This window comes from Solanum tuberosum, unplaced genomic scaffold (genome assembly GCF_000226075.1).
Source record: "Solanum tuberosum cultivar DM 1-3 516 R44 unplaced genomic scaffold, SolTub_3.0 scf00105, whole genome shotgun sequence".
Lineage (NCBI taxonomy): Eukaryota > Viridiplantae > Streptophyta > Magnoliopsida > Solanales > Solanaceae > Solanum > Solanum tuberosum.
The window spans coordinates 1,477,212-1,490,599 of NW_006239031.1; the positions used below are offsets into that span (position 1 = coordinate 1,477,212).

Consider the following 13,388-nt stretch of genomic DNA (forward strand, 5'->3'; position numbering starts at 1 on the left):
CGGAGAAATCTTTCGATTTCGGGGTTGGAACTGATGGAACCTTGCTGCGTTCTTGAACTAGGGTTCTTGACCTTTTTCTCCTCTCTTGCTTCTAATTTTCTAAGTTTTGATTAATGATTTGACTTAGGTAAGTTCTAGTTATGTTTCTAGGTTTAAACTGATTAAAACCTCATGATTTAGGGTCAAAACGACGTATCTTAGGGGTTAAACGAAATAGGAAAAGACCAAAAGACCCCTGAATTAACTGCTGTCGGAGTGATCGACGGTTTGGACTGACGGGCCGTCAATCCATCGACGGACCGTCGATTGGGTCCGTAGGTCGAGTCTGCCCGACCGGGCTTCACTAAAACGAGCATAACTTTTTACTCGGAGGTCGGAATTTGGAAAACTCGGTGGCGTTGGTAAGATAATTCAATTATCTACCATACCATAGGTAATGGGACACACAATTCCTTTTGTGCTAAAATTTATGACCATCTGAAGTTGACCAATCAATAATTTTCAGCTAACTAGCTGTTGACCCTCATCTACGGTCAGACCTACGGACCGTGGGATCGAATGACGGTCCGTGCTGGTCGACCGTAGTTTGTGTCAGAGGCTGGGTAAGGGAAGTCTCGATCCACGGACACAGACCACGGACCGTGGTCTGATCTACGGACCGTGGGTCTGTCCATGAGTCGGGACTTAGCCAATTTTTTCTGAGCTAGTTTGGGAGGGGTTGCAGTGGTGAACCACGGACCACCAGTACGGGCCGTGGTCTGACCTACGGTCCGTGGATGGTGACCGTAAGTTGCACCTGCAACTTCTCAAAAATCTATATTTTTTGGTCTGTTTCGAATACGGGGTGTTACAACAATCATAAGGAAAAATCCAACAATTTATCCGTAACTCCTCCATGTTTTTGTTTGTTCCACTTCATTGCTCTTTTCTTTTTTGTCAAGTAACTGAATCTATGTTTCCTTCCTTTGCATCTGTTACAAATAACACATCTACTTCTGTCCCATTTCCTCTTAATCTCTTGGGTACCTTATCCCTCCATCCTCATAATCTCTTGGGTAACTTATCAATCCATCAAAAAAAAAAATGTAATTAAGAGGTTATATTTATATCCTTCGAGTATAAACATATTGATACTTGAAACTGCACAACTGAGTCCATCTGGAAGATCAGCACCTAAAATCCTAAATGAGCAAAATGAATAGTTTCATTTGTACTAACTGCCAGAAAACTAAATAAAAAATCTTCTAGTTAAGATAACAGCTGCATTATTAATCATCCAGTTTGTGAGGTATTTCCATTCATTCCAATAAACTGAAACAGAAAATGTGGAAAGCACCCGAAGTAGTAAACAACTAATAGACTCATCACACGGAGGTAGAGACACAATTTGATCTGATCTGTTGAAAACACAATTCAACAATCAGTTTATTTATTTCTACGGATACAATACCCTTCTTAATTTTAAGAAACTTCTTCTTCCAAACATCTCTTTGGCTTTTATCTAAGAATTGACATGCCACCGCTGTTCTGTTTTTGGTATATACGAGAAAATACAAATATACAAGTGTTTCCTCATCGACAATCTTCTTTGCAGTCTACAACTAAAATTGAGAATTTTAAAAGCAAGCTAGGTAATAGTTTATGTTAAATCTCTTTTGTGTTTTGGTACATCCTTACATATTTCATAACTACTTGAGGTACCTTTTTTAATTACTGCTGACATTAATTGCTCGAGGTCTCCAGCCAACAACTATATTCTCGAAGAGCTCCCTGTGGAGCAAAAATAGGATATCCGAGAGGTCAGCCACGGCTCTCGACAACCTAAGCCACATCTCTGCTTAAATTTGTTTCGGTTAATGAATCTACTTCTAGAAAACTCTACAAAATTGAAATCAAACAAATATCATATATTTGAAAGACATGTGTTGCTATATCTACCGGCATCAACAGACTTATGCAGACATAGGCATATTTCAATTAAGTAAATTTTTTATAACCTGAGAAATCCCGAGGTTCCAAACTCAGTGGATCTTGAGCACAGTTTCTTCAACCCACCTCCCCTCCATCCCCCAACCCCAGCCCACCCAAAAAAAGGGCAGTGAATTTGAAAGCAATTCTGAACCTTCTTAATTTATTTGAAAGCACCTTAAATAAAATCTTGTAAATGCTTTCTACCGGACTAATAGGTTGATTGAGTTTGATTCCACAAGGACCAAACCGACTCTTTCAGCTGACTTAGAGATGAATGTCAAATTATCAACGAGGATTTTCGTCTGATCGTAGCAGGGTTGTTAGAAACTTGCAACCAACAACAGTAGAAATTTTCATAATAGCCTACAACTTTTGCTTTCACGTTAAACATAAACAGTATGAGTTTAACAATAAAAATGCAGCTATAAAAACATAATCATGTCTGATAATTTGAAGAGTTTGTTTGGAACTTGAACAACTATATTGATGTTTATATCTTATACTGAAATTAATTTGAATAAACCTACTTGATGCGGTAAAAACAAACAAACATAAAGACAAAGGCCGAAAACTTGACGCAGTTACATCTATCTTGACGAAAGCATCAATAATTACAACATAATAAAGGTAATAAATAAATCTGTCTTTCAAGGTGCATAACCTTTATAGCAATAGTAATGAGGCATCCCCAAACATCATGTAGTAATGTATACCAAGAACGTTCTCTTGGGATTACAATATATAGAAACAGATATATAATGGATTTGGAGAAGGGAAATTAAACAGCATAAACCATATATCACAAAGAAAGGGAAACCAAGAAAAAAGAGAGCAACATTCCCAGATTCAGTTTTCTGGATTCAAGAATGCAAGAAAGTGAAGAAATTGAAAAGTGTGTTCTCAAGAATAATATATAAGAAGATTGGACCGACCACATAAACTATCAAGTAACCAGAACCAACATGTAAGTAATCAAAAGAAAATTTACAAAAACTCATAAACACGGGACACAATGCATCAAAAGCCCTAAAGAATGAAGTTTTACTCACTTGTAGCGGTGAATATCGACGACAGACAAAACATAGAAGAAGAAGAAGAAGAAGAGCCCTTTTATTCCAAAAGCCATGAAAACAGTGGTTGGTTTGCTCCTCATCTTCCTCAATTACTCCTTCCTTCAGTTTAGGTATATTGGTTCTTCACAATTTTCATCCATTTTCTCATTTTTTTTCTGAAATTCAAGGATAAATCAGAAAAGTTTTTTTTTTTCAGAATGTGCATTTTTTGGCTGCAAAATTCTAAGGTCCTAATTCTAAAATAGTAATCATTTAATAAATTTAAAATAATAATAATTTTTTTTCATTTGGTAAAATTTTTAAAATCATCTTATTGATGAGAAAAAAAGTTTATTGTGTTTCACCAATAGATTTAAAATGCATTTTAAAGTAATAATTAGTGTTTGACCAAATTTTTTGAAGTGTTTTAAGTGTATTTTTTTAGAACTATTTTTCAAAAAGTATTTCAGAAAAAAGCTAATTATTTTAGCTTTTGAAAAACAATTTTTACTACTTTTCTCCCAAAAAGTTTGATTGAACACCTCACTTTCAAAAAATAAATATATTTTACCTCCCAAAAACTTGACCAAATAGACTATTAATATTTAATATTAACCATTTAGATTCTAATTATTAAGTGTATTTATTTTTATAATTTTGCAATTACTTAACGAGATTGAATAAATTTGAATAAGCATGGTATTTTTCAAAGTTTTCTTATATTTCATCACTATTTCTCTATTTTCACCGATGCAGTTGTTGCCGTAATTCACTATTATCAACTATAATCACCCAGTATATACAAATCACCATCACCACCGTATTAAGTTCTCACTACCATTAGCCACCATTAACAATCATCAATCATAACCACCATTACAATTTACAACCACCAATTAAAAACAACAATCACCACAATAACTATTCAATATATATTGCAAACCATTGTTATTAGTTATCACGATCAACAACAACAATTAATTAGTATTGTCAGCCACATTACTACTAGACCACTCAATATCGCCACCGTCTCCCAACATAATCTCAATCGACACCTTGAACCATCATTGCTTACAACCATCACTTTAATTGTCATATAATTCTTTAATAGTATCTCAATATCATATAAAATAATTTAATATTTTATTTAAATTTTATATTTATTGATTCTAAAGAAAGGAATTTTTTTATATATTCACATGTTGAAAAAAATTAATCTTAATTGTTTAGTATTAAAATTTTAGTACGATATCTTAATATTCAGTTGTGTATTAATTTAAAATATCTCAATCTTGATGAAAACAATTAAGATTTAAGGCGGTGAAAGGAATACAAGTATTAATTGAGATTTAAATAATAAATAAGAATAATTTAATCAAATCATCCTTCTAAATAATATTTTTTTAAAAGAAATGCAAAAGAAAAATTTGACAACCAAAATGAACCCAAGAGTAGCACAAGATATTACAAATATTTCTTCATATTGATTATTGATCAACACATAAAAACAATTCTTCCAAATTTTATTTAAAATTAATTCCTTTTATAATATCCTTAAAAAAATCAACCCCACTTATACTTAGAAACTATTTAATTTAGCATTCATAAAATGCTTTCCTCAAGTCTATTTTAGGTAAAAAAAAAAAAAAAAAAAATTTGACCGAATTCCTTTTATTCTATTCTAAAAAAAATTGACCCCTCATATACTTGGAAATTATTTAATTTAGCATTCATAAATTGCCCTCTAGTCCATTTTAGGTAATTTTTAAAAGCTTTGACCAAATTCTCATTAAAAAAAGTCAATTATTAACATTAATAAAATGAGTTATTTTATCAAACATTTGTTCAATATTTTATTAGACAAGGATAATTTTGGAAAAAAAGTTTTTAAATAAATCTATAGAATTTTAAATTCCACAACCATATTTAGACAACTTTTTAATGTTACATTACTACCATGCAAATCTGAATTAGTGAAGCAAATACATTTTTGGACAATGAATAATTAAAAAGAATCACATCAACAACAATATAAAGATATTCAGAAGCAAGACTTCTAATTTTATAATTGGACACTAGACCATTAAAACTATTACCTTATTTGTTAAAATCAACTAATTGAAGATTGAAAGGTACTATTTGGTCAACCATTGCCAAAGCTAAAATGGAAATTTATAGTCAAAGCAATTACCATTCTTGAAACAAAGCAAGTACATAATAATTTGTCCTAATGAGATCACTCAACAAAATCACAGATGCTTAATTTTGGTGAACAAGTTACTCGATATTTGTGCCGACGGCAAGGATGCCTTGCTTGTCTTGTTTTAGTGACCAATACTCAATGTACCTGATGTTTCATTTAGGAATAAATATGTCATTATGCATTGATCATTAACTATTCAATATATAGACTGCTCACTAAAGATAGACTACAGAATATGCATATACAAGAGAGTGCTGAAACGCACCAACATTTGTTTACTGAATGTCATTGGGGGAATACAGTGAGGAAGGATTTGACTAACTGGATGGGTGTGGAACTGCTAAGAGGCGCAATTCAACAAATATTGGCGTGGATTAAAAGAAGATGTTGGAAACAATTGAAGAAGGAAGCAGGTAGCTGCTATGTATGGAGCAACAATTTATTATACCTGGCAAGCGAGGAATTGGAGGCAGTTTAGACAGGAACATGTAAATACAAATTTCATCATCGCACAAATAAAAAAGGAGTGACAAGTTAGATTAGAAAGAGTTAAGGAGTCTAGAAAGGCAAGAAATTGTCAAGATTTAATACATAGGATTTGTGGTAGACAGTAAGTAGCTAGATGCTATAGTGTTTTTTTCTTCCTAAATTGTACTACTTTGTTTTGTTATGGTAATACTCACAGTTTATTGCTTTTAAAAAAAAAAAACTATTCAATATATATTGCAAACCATTGTTATTAGTTAATGACCCTCTATCATGATTAATCTATTTCCATAAATAGATGACCAGCTGAAGTCTACTGAATTCTTATCTGTCTATATATTTTATCCGTCACCTCAGTCAGACATTTTAGATTTTGAAAGCAAATCCAACTCTAACGTTAGCGGCAGTACATTCAACCTGATTTGAACTGGAATCATTCAGAATCAGATTTTATGGGTAAACAAGGGCCATGTTGCCATTGTGGCATCGAGCGTAAGTTCTATTAACCACCTATATCCCACCTTTTATGTTTATCAATAATCTTGTGCTTTACATGATAATTGATTCAGTGATGCTTAGAATTTATGTGCCTGATGTTAAGCAAATAAACTTTGAAGACTCACATAACTGAAACACTAAATAACCAAATTTCCCTAAATTGCCAATCTGTTAAACATAAAACATAGCGTACTTGAATTTTCTCACCTCTCGAGCCAAATATTAATTGCTTTTCAAAACAGCTGCCATTAGTCTAACAGGAACTGAGGACATCTTGGATAAATTGTAGATTTGGTCCCCAATCCCTGGCATAGATGCACATTTTAGACCCTGCTGTCTTCCTCTTCATATTTGGCACCAATGACCCTGCTCCACAACAATTGTTTGTCATTGGCATATCTCCATAACCACTCCATTCTTAGAGCTTTGCTTTGAAATTTCAGATTCTTTGTCATTGGTACCCTTTCTTTTCTTTGTTTCCCTGCCACAAAATCTCTCTCCTAGTGTTGTCCAACCTTTTGATAACCCTGGTAGGATGGGAAATAAAGGCATCATAAAAGTTGGGAAAGCATCAAGGACTAAATTAATGAGAGTGAGTCTTCTTCGTAAGGAGAGGTATTGAGTTTTCCACCTGGCTAGCTTTTTTTCACACTTCTCTATCACTCTATCCCATATTTCTATAGATTCAGATTTAGATTTAGCCCCAGAGGTAGTCCCAAGTGAATTGTTGGCAGACTGCCAACTTCTCCATCATGTATAGCAGCTAGCAGTTCATGTTGGTGACTTCATTTATAGGATACATTAGGTTCTTCCTCTAAAATCTTTGTTGCTTGGACTCTCTGAAATTGTTGCCGCACTCGTTGACATTTTTGAAAAATCTGAGCAACATAGACTAAAATACCTACTCCATTCCTACTCCTCAAACTTCCTGAGTACCTTATCTTGTACACGACTATATCCCTAGTCTTAGTTCCTACCCATTAGGTGTCCTAAACCCAAGGTATAAAGATCTTCCTTCTCTTAAGAATAATCACCAACTCTATTGACTTCCTCGCCAATGTTCCTATGTTCCAAGACAGAACTCTCAACCTAGGAGTTCCCTTGGTACCCTTACCACCCCTGCCCTCACCCCAAATCATTGACATGACTTTTAACTACCATCAGATCTTTTGAAGCCACTAACGCCAGTACAGAATAATCAAGTGGGGCAACCCATAACGTCAAATCCCTAAATGCAAAAGTGGCAGTCACACAATACAATGAAGAAACTAAAAAGAAGCAATAAACTATAGCAAAGATACCAGTTTAAAGTAGGAACCAAGAAAATGTAGTAATATTCACAAGGGCACAATAATAAATTCATAAACACAATATCAGATTTAAGGAAATTAGTTAACAATCAAGCAACAATAAGGGTCTGAACAATCTGTCGGAAAAATCAGGTCTAGATAAGACAGGAAAATATATAAAAGGGGTGGTGGGATCATACCTAGGAGATGACGGGGATAAAAAAAACTATGGACTGATTTTCTGAAATCCAGCGAGCTCCGATATATTCCTTTAGTCTGTCGGTCGTCGGTCATCAGGATGGGGTAGCTGGATTCTTGCTGACCGGTGGTGGTAGTGCAACAAAAAAAAACAGAGAAAGGGAGAAAGAAAGACGGCAGGGAGATTTCGTACCTGGTCGCCGGTGGTGGTGGGAGGTCAGGCCAGAGGCTTGCAGTGGAGGAGAGTAGTGGATGATCCGCTTGGGCAGGGGGGGGAGGGAATTATTTTACTGTTGAGCGCTAGAAAAAAAGATAGTCCCTGTTGAATATTATACAGTTTACCACTGTCAGATTAGATGATAGCGTTCCTCCTTAAAATATCATGCATATAAATGCAGTCTGCCAAGAGGTGAACTATTTTGCATGGTTCCTTAACACATCAAGCAAATCCTTTTCAATCTTTCCACCATCAAGCTAGTTCAACTATGTTGTATGGTTCCATAAAATGGTGATGAAAATGTGTATATAAAAGCATTTGACACATCCTAAAAGTCTATATATGTTTCACAGAAAGATATTTACTCTAGTTTTGCCAAAAGATATTCCCCGCTATACGTACTCTAGTTTCGTGACGCTTTTGTTCTCGTGCAGTACATTCTAAACCTTTTACAGAAAATCTTAATTGTCAATGATCATTGCGCTTTAGTTTCTGAGATAAGTTACCTGTAAGATTTTATTCATATTTTGTCCCATTTAAATGCTAATTAATTGTGAACTCAAACAGAAACCCCCCTATGGACACCTGGGCCAACTGCAAAACCAGTGCTCTGCAATGCATGTGGATCAAGATGGGGAACTAGGGGGACACTAGATGACTATCTTCCCAAACATGCAGGCAAAGGAAAACAGAGCTATCAGTTACCTTCGGAAATGAAGACGCATCTCATAGCTCATGATGACCAAAAGATGGAAGTTGGCGAAGAGGTTTCTGGACAGGATGGCTCTTCAGCTTGTCTTGAAGAGGAAATGATTAACATATCAAGCTTAGGTTCAGCAGGATCATCCTCAGATAAATTCATGCAGATGGAAGAAACAAATGGTAAAAAAAATTCACTTATATAAATATGATGGACTTGACCTCCACCATCTCTTTTGACTCTTGCTACCTCCTCTCCTAACCCAGCTCGTTAACAACTCTGAAGTATGTTCTGGCATTGTCCAGTTCAGGCTAGAGATCCTGAGAAACAAATTCCAGATTTGCTTAGTAAATTACAATGCAAGAATAGGTGGCTGTCTGTTTCTCTTGTCAAATTGCATAAAAAGCACCTAGGGACCAGCTGTCTGCCCTTCTTCTGTAGTACTTCCTGTGTTAAACATGCCCTCTTTATCACTAGCCAAGTGAGACATTTCACTTTTGTAGGAGTGTCTCTATTCCAGAAATAGTTCCAGAGATGTTTCGGATCCCCAGCCATCACCTGGAGACCTCTTCTGTAGACACTGCTAACTGAATAAAGACCACTTTTTTTAATGCTTCTACAGCATCTTGTCTGTGGAAATTGTATCCATACTCAATCCACCTATCTTCCCTAGTAACTCTGCAACCGTTTCCACCTCCCAATCATTTACAAGTCTTCAGAAGGCTAAATCCCATCCCTGTTCTGGCCCAACAGGCACCTACATTAGCATCAGGATTTACACAAATTTGGAAGAGATTCCTAAGAGGGAATTGTTCTATCCAGAAATCCTTCCAGAATCTTGTTTTACTGTCATTTCCCACTTTGATATACAAGTCTACCTTCATTTGAGGCCACAAACTTCTGATTGTTCTTTATACTCCCACACCCCATAAGGTTCAACTGTGTTCTCTGTACACCATGGGGTTAGCTCACCATACTTGGCTTTAATCACCTCTTTCCAGCCACCCACCAATTTTTGTTAAGGAGTTCAGCCTTCCAGTTTACCACCGGAGAGGAGTTTAGATTCCCTGAAGGGACCTCCAAAGGTTTATCTTGGAGTCTATGTCTGGGAGCGACAAGGATTTGTAAGATATTATCTAGGCCGTGTCCTGAATCAAATCCTTTCTTAAGCGTAAGGGTTATAAGAAAGTGGAAAACTAATATCTTTAACTATACAAATTTTTATAACAGCTTACCCCACACCCCCTCACGAAAAAGAAAAAAAAAGATCTATTGTATTAGTACCTTATTGTTTTATGTGCACTAACGTTCACCTTTTTTTTGGGAGAAGCAGACAAAGATCCTCACTTGAATCCTGACAGTGTCCCAAGAAGAAAGAGATCAAAGCTTAGACAAAGCATTTTCTCACCTGCTCAAAGACTCCAGAGGACACTTGATAACAATCTCCAGGCACCAGACTTTGAAATTATATCTGACGGAGATGAACCTGTTACTCTAATTTATGCAAGGAACAAATACATTCCTCCTAATGAGATTGGTCTTGGAGCTATGCTGCTAGTATCACCAACAACTACTACAGAGCGCTCGATGCCTCTATCAGCAACGGCAGAAGATACTGTCTCTTGTTCAATGGATGTATCTTAATAAAATTCATCTATAAGTGAATTTTTAGATGCATGCATAACATTCAAGTTGGTATGTGAAGCCAGCTCTTATTGTCTAGCTAGTGCAATGTTGGCTAAATACAATTTGGGCTGTTCCAACTTTACGGATTTCCTCAACAGCAACGCGCAACAGTCTGGGTGTTTTGAGACCATCTAGTTTGTCTTGTTCTGGATATTTGTAGTTTCTTCCGTTTTATTGGATGGAATTTTTAGACTTGTCAATTCTGCTTTTTGGATGCATTTAATATGTCAAATCCGAAGTCTATCACGCGTGCTTACCTACAAGTTTGTAAGTTGTGTGGACTACACGGTAGACTAAAATTGTAACATCACAAAGGCCATTTTGACTTACATATGCTTGACATTACAACTGTAATGTCTTGCATTGTACTTGTTTAAGGAGAAACAACAATGTACTAGATCATGTGGCTATGCAAAATGAAACTACTGGAAATGAGGATGGAAAAGCAAATGCATGTGAAAATAGACTCTTTCCACATCATATGGATACTACATCGGGTATGTCAATAAATTGTTCTAAAAATGCTGCTTCTGTATATGGATGAACATCTTATTATTGAAGAAATAGGTATATCAGCCTCAGGATAAGGTATGTTCAACCACAAAAAGTTTAAAAATAAGTCTACCAAAAAGTCTCTTCGATCTCCTTTTAAGTTATTAGGACAAGTCGATAAGGCACTACACCTTCCAATAATAGCTACACTAAAGAGAAGCTAGAGAGCCATTATTAAATAATCCAAGAGCAATTGAAACCGAGAATAATTTAGTACTGAGTTTCATTAATGCCCCCAAGTGGCAACATAGCACTCTTCAAAATAAATTTATACTTTTATATTACTTAGTAGACTTTGAAGTAATAAGAAGTAGACATAGTAAAAGTTAAACGACAACACTCCTTTGTGACATTCCACAACTTATATTTCTACTCTAGCAACAAACATTGCAGAAACCAAAACAATGGATTAACTATTCACAACCATAAAACATCTTAGAAGGCCACACGAAGTACTAAAACAAAAGAAAGGGGCGAAGAGAGTGAAATATATTACTTCCTTAGAATAGGAAAATGGAACGTGGGAACAAATGTGAAACGTTAAAATCTACCATTCTTTTTGATCAGTGGCAGAGCAATGTAAGTAATGATAGCTGAAAAAGGAAACAGTGGGCATTATTCATGGGACTGGATAAGCATATCTTAGGATCCGGAGCATCATAGAACTAAAAAGGGCTACTTATGTGTTGTACCTTCGTATTCTTCTTTTTTTTTGAAACATAGGATGCTTAATCTACAAAGTTAATTATTTCGCTAAAAAGGAAGTAGAATTGATGGGAGATACAATTGTATGCCAAAAAAGACACTTTTATTTAAATTTTATGCCAATTTAAAGCAAGTATACTTTTATTTATTTAAAGCAACATAAATAGCCTGAATTTTTCTAAAATCTCACCTGACAAAATATTAGGAGCACAAGAATAAAAGACTGCAGATCATTGAGACAGCATTACTCCAGGTGATATCAAATTCACTTTGTCCCATTTCATCTCATTCAGCCATCATTTATGTGCTACAAACTCAATGCAATAAAGTCTAGCTAAAACCAACTTATCATCAAAAAATACATGTTACGGTTAAAACCTTATCATCAAAAGAAATCTACCATTGTCTTTTTCATCACTACTCATATCTACAAATTAATTACTTCTTGAAGTGACAAAAGATGTTCTCTTTAGCTTAAAGTATTTTCTATCCATTTGATTCCAGTATTTTAGCTGTATTATTTTAATATGTACATTCATAGTGCAATATTATCCAAAGTATGTACAAGTAATTGACATGATAAGTTTTAGTATGATTGCAACTATCATGATGAGTCATGGTAACCATGCTTGTTCAACCTGATAAAAGAAACTAGTAATCAGATAATCCCCACAGCAAAAAAAAATTGTGCTAACATAGAGACTTGAAATTAGTGCTAGAAAGGAATCATAAAAAGTATTTCAAATTTAAAAGAATATGAGGACAAATCAAAGCACCGGTACCTGCTACTCTATTTTAGTAACCTTACCATTATGTCAACAAGGACTACAATCATAAGGAAAAATCCAACAATTTATCCGTAACTCCTCCATATTTTTGTTTGTTCACTTCATTGCTCTTTTCTTTTTCATCAAGTAACTGAATATATGTTTCCTTCCATTGCATCTGTTGCAAATAACACATCTTCTTCTCCCTTTTCCTCTTAATCTCTTGGGTAACTTATCCCTTCATAAAAAAATAAAAAATTAAGAGGTTATATTTATATCCTTCGAGTATAAACATATTGATACTTGAAACTGCACAACTGAGTCCATCTGGAAGATCAGCACCTAAAATCCTAAATGAGCAAAATGAATAGTTTCATTTGTACTAACTGCCAGAAAACTAAATCAGAAATCTTCTAGTTAAGATAACAGCTGCATTATAAATCATCCCGTTTGATATATACAAGAAAATACAAATACACAGGTGTTTCCTCATTGGCAATCTTCTTTGCAGTCTAGAACTCAAATGGAGAATTTCAAACTAATGTTGATGTATGAATTATAGTCACAGCAAGTCAGGTAATAGTATATGTTAAATCTCTTTTGTGATTTGGTATATCCTGACATATTTCATCACTACTTGAGGTACCTTATTAGATTACTGCTTGATATTCATTGCTCTAGGTCTCCAGCTAGAAACTATATTATCGAAGAGCTCGCTGTGGAGCAAAAATAGGACATACAGTGTAGAGACCTAGAGGTCGACCAAGGCTCTTGACAACCCAAGCTACATATCTGCTTAAATTTGTTTCGGTTAGTAAATCTCCTTCTAGAAAGCTCTACAAAATTGAAATCAAAGAAATATCACATATTTGAAAGACAGGTGTTTCTATATCTACCAGCACCAACAGAATTATGCAGACATAGGCACATTTCAATTAAGTAAATTTTTTATAACAGGAAAAATACCGAGGTTCCAAACTCGGTGGATAATGGGTCTGCCCCTTTACTATCCCCAATAAAGTTGTGTTAATTTACAATGGTATCTTGAACACAGCTTCTCCTCC

The 13,388-nt window shown here is 34.9% G+C and overlaps 1 protein-coding gene and 2 long non-coding RNA genes across 4 annotated transcripts in view; all 3 read right to left on the bottom strand.

Moving 5' to 3' along the window:
- Positions 1-3,236, bottom strand: part of LOC102588473 (uncharacterized) — a 22,658-nt gene extending 19,422 nt beyond the window's left edge. The window contains exon 1 of the long non-coding RNA XR_367421.2: positions 3,021-3,236. This is a non-coding gene — a long non-coding RNA (uncharacterized lncRNA). The remainder of the gene's footprint in view (positions 1-3,020) is intronic.
- Positions 3,237-5,491: 2,255 nt separating this feature from the next.
- LOC107060947 (uncharacterized) lies at positions 5,492-7,884 on the bottom strand. The gene is made up of 2 exons (XR_001473643.1): positions 6,418-7,884; positions 5,492-5,674 (listed from the first exon to the last, which is right to left on the bottom strand). It is a non-coding gene; the product is annotated as an uncharacterized lncRNA (long non-coding RNA).
- Positions 7,885-11,872: 3,988 nt separating this feature from the next.
- Positions 11,873-13,388, bottom strand: part of LOC102588797 (nuclear pore complex protein NUP98B-like) — a 15,597-nt gene continuing 14,081 nt past the window's right edge. For both annotated transcript variants that reach the window (XM_015309569.1, XM_015309571.1), the window contains one exon: positions 11,873-12,562. The gene's annotated coding sequence lies outside the window, so the exon portion shown is untranslated. The remainder of the gene's footprint in view (positions 12,563-13,388) is intronic.